The sequence below is a fragment of the Phyllobates terribilis genome, unplaced genomic scaffold (genome assembly GCF_046119375.1).
Source record: "Phyllobates terribilis strain yellow unplaced genomic scaffold, ASM4611937v1 Scaffold_5__5_contigs__length_657084704, whole genome shotgun sequence".
Taxonomy (NCBI): domain Eukaryota; kingdom Metazoa; phylum Chordata; class Amphibia; order Anura; family Dendrobatidae; genus Phyllobates; species Phyllobates terribilis.
Window position 1 is genome coordinate 467,241,175 of NW_027362765.1, and position 14,976 is coordinate 467,256,150.

The window sequence follows — 14,976 nt, forward strand, 5'->3', positions numbered from 1 at the left end:
AAGCTTTTTAATTTAAATTGTCTCTCTAATTTGAATGAATACACTTTAAATCCATTTACAAGGATCTATTGGAGGGCAAGTCTCATGCCAGCAGCCGCGTAATTCCAGCTCCAGTAGCGTCCACTAAAGCTGCTGCAGTTAAAAAGCTTTTATAAGGATCGAGCTCAGCTGTCCACCGCAAGGCATCCTACTGCCAGTCCCAGCCCCTATGCCTTGGGGTGCCTCCTGATGCTTTTCACTGAGTATCCCGTGGTCCCGAAGCATTTCCTTTGAAAAAATTAAGTGTCCAAACTACAGGTGGTGTAGCTTGCTTAACAGCCGGGATAATCCGCTGACTAGCAGACACTGCTACTAGGCACAAAGTATTTCCTGGGCTAGATGCAGTTAAAAATTTGTAATTAGATACTCTGGTTGGATGCTGAGAAAGCATTCCATAGAGTCTCCTGGCATGCCATATATGATTCTATTAAAAAGCTTGGGGTAGGGGTCTAGGGGACCCTTTTATAGCCAAAATCACGGCCCTGTATCACAATACGTCACCTAGGCTGAAGATAAATGGAACTGTAGCACCCTGAGGGCTCGGTTGCTACAGAGGTATTGCACCTCACCCAGAGGTGTGATATCTCACTCTCAGGTAAGGATGGAGTGTGGATCAGGACCCGACACCTGCATGCATTACACCACATTGCCATGGGCCAGGACGACCAATATGCCTCTGAGATGGGCACGACAGTCTCTGTCCCTGGCTGGAGTGGGGGGAGGGAACACTGAGGAAGGGGAACCCTGTAGTGCAGGAGCAGGGAGGAAGCAGTTCCTGGGTGCATTGAGAAGGGAGTATAAAAGGTTGGCTCCATCTTAGTTCAGTGCAGAGAAGTCTGAGCAGAAGTGGCAGGGAGCAGGGGCTCTGCATGAGCTCTGCTCCGGAGGCGGGCCTAGTAACAGAGGCCCAGGCCTGGAAGAGGGAGAAGGAAGGAAGAGGAGTGGAGAAGGCTCCAGGAATGAGGAATGAAGGGATCCCAGGGGTGCGGACGGGCGAGTCGCCACCTCACGCCCGAATCCACCTGCGTGGAGGGGTCAGGCCAAAGGGGAAGACCGGTCCCCGAAACTAGTGGAGGCAGGAAATGACCCTCAGCTAGAAACCGGAGGCTGTGACATTTTATGTGGCGCAGCCCCTCGCTACACCCGCTAGGAAGGCACCACATAGGGTCAGGGAAACTGGCGCCAAGTTTACCAAGAGGAGGCCCGAGGCAGCCGGACAGAAGGGTTGGTAAGAAAGGCCAGACAAAGGACACACAAAGGGGGTCCTGTGAAGTGCTCCAAAGTTATCTGGGAGTTGTCTGAGCCCCTCACCTGGTGAGCACAGTACGACGTGGGCAGCCGTTACCTGCAGACGTGGTCTGGATAATAAGAACTGTGAGTAAAGGCCCTGGACTGCATCACTGACTCCGTGTCGTTACTGCTGCTGCCCTGCACCATCACCCCCATCCTCCGCATACACTGCCCTGAGGCTAGACTCCTCCCGTGGGGAGTTATGCTACGCTCTGCTGCACCCACAACACCAGCCACAGCGGTCTGCCCTGCAGCGGCGGTTCACTCTGACCACAATCCACGGGTGGCGTAGTCGGACATTTAAACATCAAAACCGCATAAATAGTTCCGCCACTGGTTTGACCACCCTGAGCCACGGAACCGGGTCGCCGCCACGAAGACTACAACCACCAGCATCCACCAAAAAGGGTCCGGCTCCGGGTGTCCCAAGGCCTAGGGGGTGCATCAGAACATTTTCATCACCTTTCACAATCACCAATGGGACAAGGCAGGGATGTCCTCTGTCCCCTCTCTTATACATCCTAGTGACGGAGCACCTGCTCTCATCAATTCGCCATAACCCCAATATTAGGTGGATTGAGGTGGGAGGCACCGAGTACAAGTGCTCTCTATTTGCTGATGATGTCCTAGTATATATCACTCAATCACATATATCCATCCATGCTGTTATGGCTGAAATAGATCACTTTGTTACATGGTCAAATTTTAAAATCAATGCAGCGAAGTCTGAGGCCCTCGATGTCTCCCTCCCCAAATCCATATAGGATTCCATTCAGTCCAACTTTCCCTTTGCCTGGCCCTCACAGGGTATCAAATACTTAGAAATTCCTATTCATAGAGACCTCTCCCATCTATGTTATCTTAATTTTGGGCCCTTTATTGAACAACTCCATACAGACCACGGTTGGCAAGTTAGAACTGTAAGATTCACTACATGAACCACTGGTGTTTTGTGGAAAAGCACATGTACACTGTGTTCCAAATTATTATGCAAAAAGTGTTTAGGAGTGGTAAGGGAAGAATTTGTTTGTTTGTCAGTTAAACTCATTGATGGTGATGTGTGTCAGGGCTCTTTATATCACTGTAAGCAATTGCAGACACCTGTGCTAATTAGTTTGGCAGGTGTGTCCAATGAAAGGCAAGACTACTTAAGAAGGCTGTCTCACATTATTAAGCAGCCTACATTTTCTGCCAAAATGGGAAAGAAAAAGGATGTGTCGGCTGCTGAGAAGCAACAAATTGTGGAGTGTTTAGGTCAAGGCATGACTACAATCAACATTGTGCGATGATCAGGATGAAGTGTCTTGGCAATCAAGAAGTATGTAGCTGATTCACAGTACACGTGTGTGCCTGCTGATAAGGGCAAATTGAGGACTCTTTCCTACAGGCAATTACGTCAGGTTAAAAGAGCAGCGGCAAAAAAGCCTTGTCATAGCAGCAGACAAGTTTTTGAAGCTGCTGGTGCCTCCAACGTCCCCCGAACAACAAGATGCAGGGTCCTTCAGAGGTTTGCAGCTGTGCATACGCCATCCTGTTGTCCTCCTCTATCCACTTCACACAAGCAGAAACAGCTCCAGTGGGCCAAACATTACATGAAGACTGATTTCAAAACTGTTTTGTTCACGGATGAGTGCCGTGCAGCGCTCGATGGTCCAGATGGATGGAGTGGAGGATGGCTGGTTGATGGACACCCCACGCAAACACGGCTACAGCGCCAACAAGGAGGAGGTGGAGTAATGTTTTGGGCTGGAATCATGGGGAGAGAGATTGTCGGCCCCTTTAGGATCCCTGAAGGCGCTAAAGATGAACTCCATAATGTATGTGGATTTTCTCAAACATCACTTCCTGCCATGGTTCAAGAAGAAGAACCGTGTATTTCACAGCAAGATCATTTTTTTGCATGATAATGCACCATCTCATGCTGCACATAAAACATCTGCATCTCTGGCCTATATGGGCATAAAAGGGGACAAACTTATGGTGTGACCCTCATGCTCCCCTGACCTCTACCCCATTCAGAACCTCTGGAGCATCATCAAAAGGAGTGTCTATGATGGTGGGAGGCAGTTCACATCTAAGCAACAGCTCTGGGAGGGTATTCTGTCCTCATGCAAAACAATTGAAACAGAAACCATCCAAAACCTGACAAATTCAATGGACGAGAGAGTTCAGAAGCTCCTTTCGAACAAGGGGTCCTATGTGAAAATGTAACATCACCTAGAATAAATTTGAAAACTGTTTGATTTCAGTTTCTAATAACCTGCTAATGCTTATAATTTCAAAAATGACCAGTTTTTTGGTCTTTATTAAAATGAAAAGGTTGATCGAAAAGTTTGGGGAATCTAAGAGTGTGGCAACCCAGTAGTCATGATTACTTCGAATTCTGACAATATGAGGGTCATGTTGCAGGTAGTGCAGCAAGAAGGCACTTATGTGTCTTGCGCATCTCAGAGCCCCAAAATAATTTTCCAGGCTAGATGCAGCTAAAAATTATTATTAATTTTAAATCTGGTGGAGCTTAGTATAGATGGCCTAATAGGATCAGTGCTGCACACTGCTACAAAGCCCAAATTATTTTCCAGTCAAGATACAGATAAACATGATTAGTAATTTTAAATCTGATGGAGCTTATTATAGATGGCCTAATAGAATCAGTGCTGCACACTGCTACAAAGCCCAAATTATTTTCCAGCCAAGATACAGATAAACATGATTAGTAATTTGAAAGCTTAAAACGGTTGGTAGGGTGATTTTAACCAATCATCAAGCTTTTACTCTCCCCAGGATGACACAGAGGTAGAAAAGTCGTTTCGGATCCATGATTTGTTCATCTTTATGAACGTGAGTCTGTCTACATTATCAGTGGAGAGCCGCGTGCGCTTATCTGTCAGCACACCACCAGCAGCGCTGAACACACGTTCAGACAGAACGCTGGCTGCGGGGCATGACAAGATCTCCAAGGCGTAAGTGGCTAGCTCCGGCCATTTATCCAGATTGGAAGCCCAAAAAGAGCAAGGGTCCAGTGACACATTCATGGCTTCAATGTTTACGTGGAGATACTCCTGTACCATCGTCTCCAGGCGTTGACTATCTGTCAGACTTCTTGTCTCCTGTGGCCTTGTAAAGGATGGGCTAAAAAAGTGGTGAAATGATTCCGCAAAATTGATGTTACCAGCAGATACTGTGGTGCTGTTGCGGTTTGAGTGCTGAACACTTGACGGTCCCACGGTTGGCAAGTTGGAACTGTGAGATTCACTACGTGCACCACTGGTGTTTTGTGGAAAAGCACATGTAAGATTCTGCAACAGTCTCTGCTGATACTCCTGCATGCATGCATCCCTTTCTATGGCAGGAATAATTTCTGCAAATTTACTTTTGTACCGGGGATCTAACAGTGTGGCAACCCAGTAGTCAGGATTATTTCTAATTCTCACAATTCGAGGGTCATGTTGCAGGTAGTGCAGCAAGAAGGCACTCATGTGTGTTGCGCATCCAGGAGCACCAAGTCCCTGTTGTGTTGGTGGCGAGGTAACAATCATGCTTCCTTCCTCTGTCCTCTCCCCCCAACCTCGCACAACAGAAATGTGATCAAGGTCTCCCTCATCTGATGAGTCTTCCATCAGTTCGTCCTCCACTTCTTCCTGGGCTCCTGTACCTTCCTCACTAGTTTGGCTGCTACCATGCGCCCTGGTAAAACCATCTCACCCACCCTCACATGCCTGCCACCTTGGTGCTGCCGACCGTCTGGACCTTGCAGATGTTAGCCCTTCCGCATACAACTCCTCCTCCTCTACTTCCTCCACCTCCTCTTGTGCCACCACCTGACTCCGAATTCTGTTTAGCATGTGCTCCAGCATGTAAATCACCGGAATAGTCATGCTGATAATGGCATCGTGAGCACTAAACATCTTCGTCGCCATTTCAAAACTGTGCAGAAGGGTGCATAGGTCCCTGATCTGAGACCACTCCTCCAGCGTGATTTGCCCCACCTCTGGATCTCGTTGGCCCAGGCTATACGTCAGAACGTATTGCACCAGGGCTTGTCGGTGCTGCCGCAGTCGCTGCAACATGTGCAGAGTTGAATTCCACCGGGTAGGCACATCGCATTTTAGCCGGTGAAGTGGCAGGCCCAACGACTTCTGTAGAGATGTAAGTCGCTGAACTGCGGGATGCGAACGGCGGAAGTGAGCACACAGCGACCGTGCCCTCTGCAGAAGGCCATCTAGTCAGGGATAGTGGGCTAAAAATTGCTGGACAACCAGGTTCAACACGTGAGCCATACAAGGCACGTGTGTGACATTGCCCCGGCGAAGGGCCGCACCCAGGTTTGCAGCATTGTCGCACACGGCCTTCCCTGGTTTCAGGTCCAGTGGAGACAACCATTCATGAAATTGGTTCTCCAGAGCTGACCACAACTCCTCAGCTGTGTGACTCACATTTCCCAGACATTTCAAAGTAAAAACCGCCTGATGACATTGAGCCCTACTGCCAGCATAGTAAGGAGGTGTGCAGGATCCCTTCTGCGCAGTTAGAAAGCTTGTGGCATGACCAGACAGACTTTGGGTGCAGGTGGAAGACCGAGAGGAGGTTGAGGAGGCAGAAGCAGTGGAGGAACTTTGACATAAAGAGGATTGACGCACAACTCGTGGAGACGGCAAGACTTGGACAGCAGCCCCTTGTCCTGCTGTCACCATAGTTACCCAGTGCCCAGTCAGCGACATGTAACGCCCCTGTCCATGCCTACTCGTCCAAGTGTCTGTGGTGAAATGCACCCTGTCACACACAGAGTTTCTCAAAGAAGCGGTGATGTTGTGTGCGACATGCTGGTGGAGCGCAGGCACACCTTTCTTTGAGAAGTAGTGCCGAAGTAGTAGTGCCGACTGGGCATCTGGTACTGGGGCACTGCGACGGACATAAGGTCTCGAAAATCCTCTGTGTCCACGAGGCGGAAAGGCAGCATTTCTGTAGCCAAGAGCTTGCAGATGGTGAAATTCAACCTCTTAGCTTTCTCATGGCTAGGAGGAAATGGTCTTTTACTTGTCCACATCTGAGGGACTGAGGGCTGGCTATTGTGCTTAGACGGGGTTGATAAGGGTGTCCCCGGCAAACTGCCGGTCTGTGAGGAGGATGCAGGCGGACATGTTAGGTTGCCTTGATCCAAAGGTGGTGCTATCGATGTCGGACAGCGCTCAACACCAGCTGGTGTTACCACCTCCAAAGAAAATGATGACCTGCCAATCACGCTGGCTGTTGCGGGTAAAGAGGTGGCAGGTCTGCGCCCCAAAACAGGTGTGACTGCTGTCCCCCCAGTCACAGAGGATGAAGAGGCTGCGGATGCACAAGATATGGCAGACGGTGGCTGGCCCGGCCGACTAGGCCGCATTGTAGCACACTGAGCTTCCCACTGCAACTTATGCCCAGGCTATGCAAGGCTTAGCACCCATGCGACCTGAAGAGCCACCACGACTTGTGGTGAGAGGCAGAGTTGTGTTTGAGGATGCAGTTGTTGACGTGCTTCCAGTACTACGTCTCTGTCCAGGAAGGCGCAACCTGACCTCGTCGTCACTAGCATCTTCCTCCACCTCCTCTGCTGACCTCATCTCTTGGCTGACTGTGGGTTGACAGTAAGTGGGATCTCCAACCTCATCATCATCACCCTGTGCGTTATCACACCCGTCGTCCTCAGAGCCAACCTGTTCCTGCCCTGACAAAAAACTAAAGTTGTCGCTCCAATCAGGTATTTGAGTCTCATCATCGTCTTCCTCATTGTCTCCACCAACAGGAGTTACAGTTTGGGAACGAGGGTCTACATTATGGTCAGAACCTTCTGCGTCTGGTCCTGGATCCGACTCATAAAGATTCTGGGCATCAGTGCAGATCATTTCCTCGTCTGGATTCACAGAAGCGCTGGAGTCGACCTCTGATTCCCAGGCTATAGTATGAGTAAACAGCTCTGCAGACTCAACCATCTGTTCTACCTCATACTCAGACGGGCAGCTGGAGATTTGGGAGCTATGAGGAAGCAAGTGCGATTGGGGTGACACCTTTGAGGACTGGAGTATTTGTGATGTTGAAGTTGATGTGGAGGAGAGCCCACTTAAAGGAGCACTTGATATCCGTTGAAGCACCTGCTGTTTTTGTGCCTCATCTGGAATTTGTAGCGATTGGCGTGGCCGTAAGAAAGGGATCTTATCACATTGTCCGCTAAAAGAAGTAGACATTTTAGTTTGGCTGGAAGATGGTCTTTCTTCTGCAGATGTTACTGTTGCTTTAACACCTACCCCACGGACACAACCTTTTTTCCGCTTCCCAACACGCCTATTCCCCTTTCCACCAGCAGCAGGCCTTTTTCCACTCATTTTGGTGGTTAACTAATTCACAACTCTGGAGTTGTTTGCACAAAAAAACAATGGATGGGAACCGAGCAGAGCTGAGTGGCCAAACTGTGGTATTAGGCCAAAACTATTGGCTGGGTTAGATGCAGAAAAAAATTATATTCAATTTGCAACCTGATGGAGGTCAGTATAGATGGACTAATAGAACAAGTCCCACACACAGCTAGAAGCCCAAATATTTTTTCAGAGGTAGATGCAGAAAAAAATTGTATTCAGTTTGCAACCTGATGGAGGTCAGAATAGATGGACTAATAGAAAAAGTCCTACACACAGCTAGAAGCCCAAATATTTTTTCAGAGGTAGATGCAGAAAAAAAATATATTCAGTTTGCAACCTGATGGAGGTCAGTATAGATGGACTAATAGAGAAAGTCCCACACACTGCTAGAAGGCCAAATATTTTTTCAGAGCTAGATGCAGATATAAATTATTTTTAATTTGCAACCTGATGGAGGTCAGTATAGATGGACTAATAGAGAAAGTCCCACACACTGCTAGAAGGCCAAATATTTTTTCAGAGCTAGATGCAGATATAAATTATTTTTAATTTGCAACCTGATGGAGGTCAGTATAGATGGACTAATAGAGAAAGTCCCACACACTGCTAGAAGGCCAAATATTTTTTCAGAGCTAGATGCAGAAAAAAATTATATTCAGTTTGCAACCTGATGGAGGTCAGTATAGATGGACTAATAGAACAAGTCCCACACACAGCTAGAAGGCCAAATATTTTTTCAGAGGTAGATGCAGATAAAAATTATTTTTAATTTGCAGCCTGATGGAGGTCAGTATAGATGAACTAATAGAGAAAGTCCCACACACTGCTAGAAGGTCAAATATTTTTTCAGAGCTAGATGCAGACAAAAAATTATTTTGAATTTGCAACCTGATGGAGGTCAGTATAGATGGACTAATAGAGAAAGTCCCACACACTGCTAGAAGGCCAAATATTTTTTCAGAGCTAGATGCAGACAAAAAATTATTTTTAATTTGCAACCTGATGGAGGTCAGTATAGATGGACTAATAGAGAAAGTCCCACACACTGCTAGAAGGCCAAATATTTTTTCAGAGCTAGATGCAGATAAAAATTATTTTTAATTTGCAACCTGATGGAGGTCAGTATAGATGGACTAATAGAGAAAGTCCCACACACTGCTAGAAGGCCAAATATTTTTTCAGAGGTAGATGCAGAAAAAAATTATATTCAGTTTGCAACCTGATGGAGGTCAGTATAGATGGACTAATAGAGAAAGTCCCACACACAGCTAGAAGCCCAAATATTTTTTCAGAGGTAGATGCAGAAAAAAATTATATTCAGTTTGCAACCTGATGGAGGTCTGTATAGATGGATTAATAGAACAAGTCCCACACGCAGCTAGAAGCCCAATATTTTTTCAGAGGTAGATGCAGAAAAAAAATATATTCAGTTTGCAACCTGATGGAGGTCAGTATAGATGGACTAATAGAGAAAGTCCCACACACTGCTAGAAGGCCAAATATTTTTTCAGAGCTAGAAGCAGACAAAAAATTATTTTTCATTTGCAACCTGATGGAGGTCAGTATAGATGGACTAATAGAGAAAGTCCCACACACTGCTAGAAGGCCAAATATTTTTTCAGAGCTAGATGCAGATATAAATTATTTTTAATTTGCAACCTGATGGAGGTCAGTATAGATGGACTAATAGAGAAAGTCCCACACACTCCTAGAAGGCCAAATATTTTTTCAGAGCTAAATGCAGACAAAAATTATTTTTAATTTGCAACCTGATGGAGGTCAGTATAGATGGACTAATAGAGAAAGTCCCACACACTGCTAGAAGGCCAAATATTTTTTCAGAGCTAGATGCAGAAAAAAATTATATTCAGTTTGCAACCTGATGGAGGTCAGTATAGATGGACTAATAGAGAAAGTCCCACACACAGCTAGAAGCCCAAATATTTTTTCAGAGGTAGATGCAGATAAAAATTATTTTTAATTTGCAACCTGATGGAGGTCAGTATAGATGGACTAATAGAGAAACTCCCACACACTGCTAGAAGGCCAAATATTTTTTCAGAGCTAGATGCAGACAAAAAATTATTTTGAATTTGCAGCGTGATGGAGGTCAGTATAGATGGACTAATAGAACAAGTCCCACACACTGCTAGAAGCCCAAATATTTTTTCAGAGCTAGATGCAGAAAAAAATTATATTCAATTTGCAACCTGATGGAGGTCAGTATAGATGGACTAATAGAATGATGCTATGCCCAAAAGATTTTACTTCACTAGGTGCAGTAAAAAAATTGGTATTCTATACACAGGTGGTATATCTTGCAACACAGATAGGCTACTCCACTGACTAACACACTCTGCAATAGGCCAAAAAGGATTAGCTTTGCTAGATTCAGCCAAATGCTGTGAAAAAAACTTGCACAGCACTGGCACAGACCTGCCTGGCAAAAACTGATAGGAACTGATGTAACCTAGTCCTGAAAAGGACTGCAATTACAATTAGTCTTTACTCCCACAATCTATCTATTTAAGAGCACAGACCTGCCTGATAAAAGTCGTAGGAAATTCTGTAACCTACTCCTTAAAAGGACTGCAATCACAACTATTCCCTACTCCCAAGCTATCTGTAGATTTGTGCGAAAATTGGCTTGAAATTAACAAGGTATAGCGCACACAGCAACAGCGGTGCCGTCTAACACGCAGCTGCAGCAGTGAGAAAATGGTGGCGACGGGGATAATGGCTTGGTGTTATAGGGCAAGGACATGTGACATACACTGCCAATGACACATGCCCTTGCTTGTGTGAAAAAAAGCACTTCGCTCCGTGTGTGCGCTGCTGATAGGCTGACAGATTGCACCTCCCCACTGTAAATGTGGGAAAGAGAAAAAAAAATGGAGATCTTCATTATTCCTGCAGAGATCCATCCCCTGCCCCTCCCCCCACCCCGCTGTACACTCAAACTGTGTATTAACATTAATTTTCATCATTAGAGAAAAAATCCAGTTATGATTTTGGTGCACGAACAGGTATCGAACATAACCTCGAACAGCCGAATTTTTCTCATATCGTTCGTGTTCGCCGAACGGCTCGAACACCGCCCAAAACAGCTCGAATTTGAGATTGGCGAACAGTTCGAACAACGCTCATCTCTAGTCTTCAGGGTCGTCGTCTTCAGGGTCATCGTCTTCGGGGTCCTCGTCTTCTTCGGGGTGGTCTTCAGGGTTGTCTTCAGTGTCGTCGTCTTCGGGGTCCTCATCTTCTTCGGGGTGGTATTCAGGGTCGTCGTCTTCGGGGTCCTCGTCTTCTTTGGTGTGGTCTTCAGGGTCGTCGTGTTCAGGGTCGTCGTCAGAGAGATCCAGAGTGATTACCAAAAACCATTTAAAAAATCTTGAACTTGGAAATGTAGCAGAAGGTACAAGAAGGCTGAGGAACTGCCGAGAACCAGCTGACGGTACTGGAACCTGGATGGGTAGCAGAAAGTACAAGAGCCAATGGAACTACCGAGGACCAGCTGATGGTACTGGAACCTGGTTATTAAGCAGGAGGTACCTGTGCCAGAAAGCACTACCAAGGACCACCAGACGTTGGTGGAACTCGGAAACTGAGAAGGAGGCACCTGAGCCAAAGGCACTGCCTGTAACCAGCTGCTGTTACTGGAACCCAGGGGGACATAGTCAAGATTGACTTCCAAAGAACCAGGTAATGGTACTGAAACTCAGATAGGCAGCAGAAGGTACACATGAAAAAAAAAGTTGCAAGGCCGCGAGCCGGCCAGAGTTACCGAAACCCACAGTCCTACAGGGGCTACTTGTCCTATAGGCACTATGGAACCAGCCTTCATTGACAGATCCCACAGCCCACATAGGAGTCACCTAAACTGCAGGTACCATAGAGTCGGCTAACCCGACCGCAACACGACAGGACAACGTATTGGAGGCAAAGTGACGTTGACCCGGAAACAGCTGGCGTGCTGGAACCAGGCTGGGCAGGAGGGAGTACCCGTGCCAAAGACACTGCTGGGAAACATGTGGTGGTGCTGGAAACCAGGGTAAATACTAAAAACAGAGTGGAGCCAGAGGCCTAATTGGAGCAAGTTTAAAATCAGTAGTAGTGTGAATGTGGACAGAGCAGGAGAAATTGCCGGACACACAGCAGGGGATCAGCTGACGTTACTGAACCCCAATAACACTGGAGCAAGTGTTGACTGTGCAGACAACACTTCTGAGCAGCAACTGGCGGTATTGGAGCCCAGGATAAATACTGAAAACAGAGAGGAGCCAGAGGCCTAATTGGAGCAAGTTTAAAATCAGTAGTAGTGTGAATGTGGACAGAGCAGGAGAAATTGCCGGACACACAGCAGGGGATCAGCTGATGTTACTGAACTCCAATAACACTGGAGCAAGTGTTGACTGTGCAGACAGCACTTCTGAGCAGCAACTGGCGGTATTGGAGCCCAGGATAAATACTGAAAACAGAGAGGAGCCAGAGGCCTAATTGGAGCAAGTTTAAAATCAGTAGTAGTCTGAATGTGGACAGAGCCGGAGAAATTGCCGGACACACAGCAGGGGATCAGCTGATGTTACTGAACTCCAATAACACTGGAGCAAGTGTTGACTGTGCAGACAGCACTTCTGAGCAGCAACTGGCGGTGTTGGAGCCCACGGATTACAGTTCAGGTGGTAGAAACATGAAAACAACAGGAGACCTGGATACTGTTGACAATCAATTATTTAATCTGGAAGAGGACTGGCAAATTCATGCGAGATCCAGGCCTTGTTCATTTTCAGAAAAGTAAGCCGGTCAACGTTATCAGAGGATAGTCGGATGCGACGGTCTGTTAGTACACCACCTGCGGCACTAAAGACGCGTTCCGATAATACACTAGCAGCAGGGCAAGCCAGCACCTACAATGCATACTGGCTAAGCTCTGGCCATGTATCCAGCTTAGAGACCCAAAACTTGAAGGGGGAAGAGCCGTCTGGGAGTACACTGAAAGGGCAAGACATGTAGTCTGTCACCATCTGACGGAAACGTTGCCTCCTGCTGACTGGAGCCGTCTGTGATGGTGTAGACATTTGTGGCGGGGACACAAAACTTTGCCACATTTGGGCCATACTGGTCTTGCCTTGTGCTGAGGCGCTGCTTCTGCTGCCTCTTCGTGCAGAGCTTCCTCCACTGCCTCGACACACTGAGCTGCTTTGTAAAGCACTAGCAGCACTGCTCTCGGGTGGAATGGAGAATATGATGGAATGCACCAGTTTGTCTTGGTACTCCCGCATTTTATGCTCCCGGTTCAACGGTGTTATGAGGCTTTGTAAGTTGTCCCGGTAGTGAGGATCTAGGAGGGTGGACACCCAATAATCAGCCATGTTGAGAATGTGGGCGATGCGGCAGTCGTTTCTCAGGCACTGCAGCATGAAATAAACCATGTGCTGCAGACTGGAAACTGGCCAAGAAACGCTGTCCCCTGCTTGAGGCGTGATCTCTGCCTGCTCTGCATCACCCCACCCTCACTCTAGATACTGACTACTAGAGTATTGTGTACCTCCCTCCTCTGGACAGATGTCTTCCTCCTCCATTGACTCCTCCTCATCCTCCTCACAAAGTGTCCCCTGCCTAGGCCTTTGTGAGGAACCACGTTGCGCAGACTGTACAGAAGCAGATGGCATTTGTGACTCCTCATCCTCCACCTCTTCCAAAACCTCCTCCTTTAGTGCTTGCAGTGTTTTTTCAAGGAGGCAGATAAGGGGGATTGTCATGCTGACTAGTGCATCATCTGCACTTGCTATCCGCGTGGAATAATTGAAGGCACGGAAAACGTGGCAGATGTCCTTCATAGAGGCCCACTCAGTAGTGGTGAAGTGTGAACGGCGCGCAGTGCGACTTGTTTGCGCCTGCTGCAGCTGGTACTCCATTACTGCTCCCTGCTGCTCACACAACCTCTCCAACATATGTAATGTTGAATTCCACCTGGTGGGTAGGTCACATATGATGCGATGTTTCGGAAGGCATAATCGGTGCTGCAGAGCTGCAATGCGCGATCTTGCAATGCTGGAACGCCACAAGTGAGCGCACTCTATGCGGACCTTGTGCAGCAGTGCATCAAGATCCGGATAGTCCGTCAAAAAACTCTGCACGACCAAGTTGAGCACATGTGCCAGACATGGGATGTGAGTGAGGTTGCCTAGGCCCAGAGCTGCCACCAGATTTCGGCCATTGTCACACACTACCATGCCTGGCTGGAGATTCGCTGGCACAAACCACACGTCGCTCTGCTGCTTGATGGCATTCCAGAGCTCCTGCGCTGTGTGGCTTCGATTCCCCAAAGAAATTAATTTCAAACGGCCTGTTGACGTTTGGCCATGGCTGTGCTCATATCGGTCGTAACAGGTAACCGTTCACGGGTCGATGTGGAGGTAGACCATGACGGCTCCTGCAGTGCTGATTCAGAGGAACTGGAGTATGAGGAGGAGTCAATGTGTACAGATTGGATTCCTGCAATCCTTGGAGTTGGCAGAACATGTACAGCACCACTCTCAAGATCTGTACCCGGTTCCACAACATTTACCCAATGGCAGTGAGGGAAAGGTATCGTCCCTGTCCATGCTTACTGGTCCACGTGTGGCACCCCAGGGGTCTGGTTTCCACAGTAACGGCAATGTTATGTCTGAGAGCAGGTGGGAGGTCTCTTGGTCAGGAATCCTATGCATGCCACACCTCCTGCCCAGTCCTGGGAGGGGAAGAACTTCCCCTGTATAAACCTGGGGCTGAGGCAGGGTTAGAGAGTTGAGAGGGAGAGTTCAGCCAGGAGGGCTGACAGGGAGCTGTGGCTCCGGCTGGGCCCAGCTCCTGGGCCATGCCAGAAGTGGAGAAGAGAAGCAGCATAGGAAGAAACAACAGGAGCTCTGTGGGAGCAGTGTTACAAAGAGTCAGGGGCTGGCAGCTGCAGAGCTCGCCCTGACTGAGAAGATTTCTTACCGGACCCGGAGTCCGAGGCTGTGGGGACTAACTCCTACCCAGCAGCAGAATCCGTCAGGCAGGGGATTTCAGGTCCTCTGGCCAAGAAACCCGAAGGCACGGTCACACGCATGGGACCAGCACCGCCGTCGTGGAGCGGAAGCTACTAGAAGGCCCCGAGTCACCGGCCATACGGGTGAGCACCACACGGTACACTCAGGGACGTGGGCTACTTATACTCGCTTCTAGCAAGGTAGCCAGAAGAGTATCGTTAGTTTGGGAGGCCTACAACTCCGCC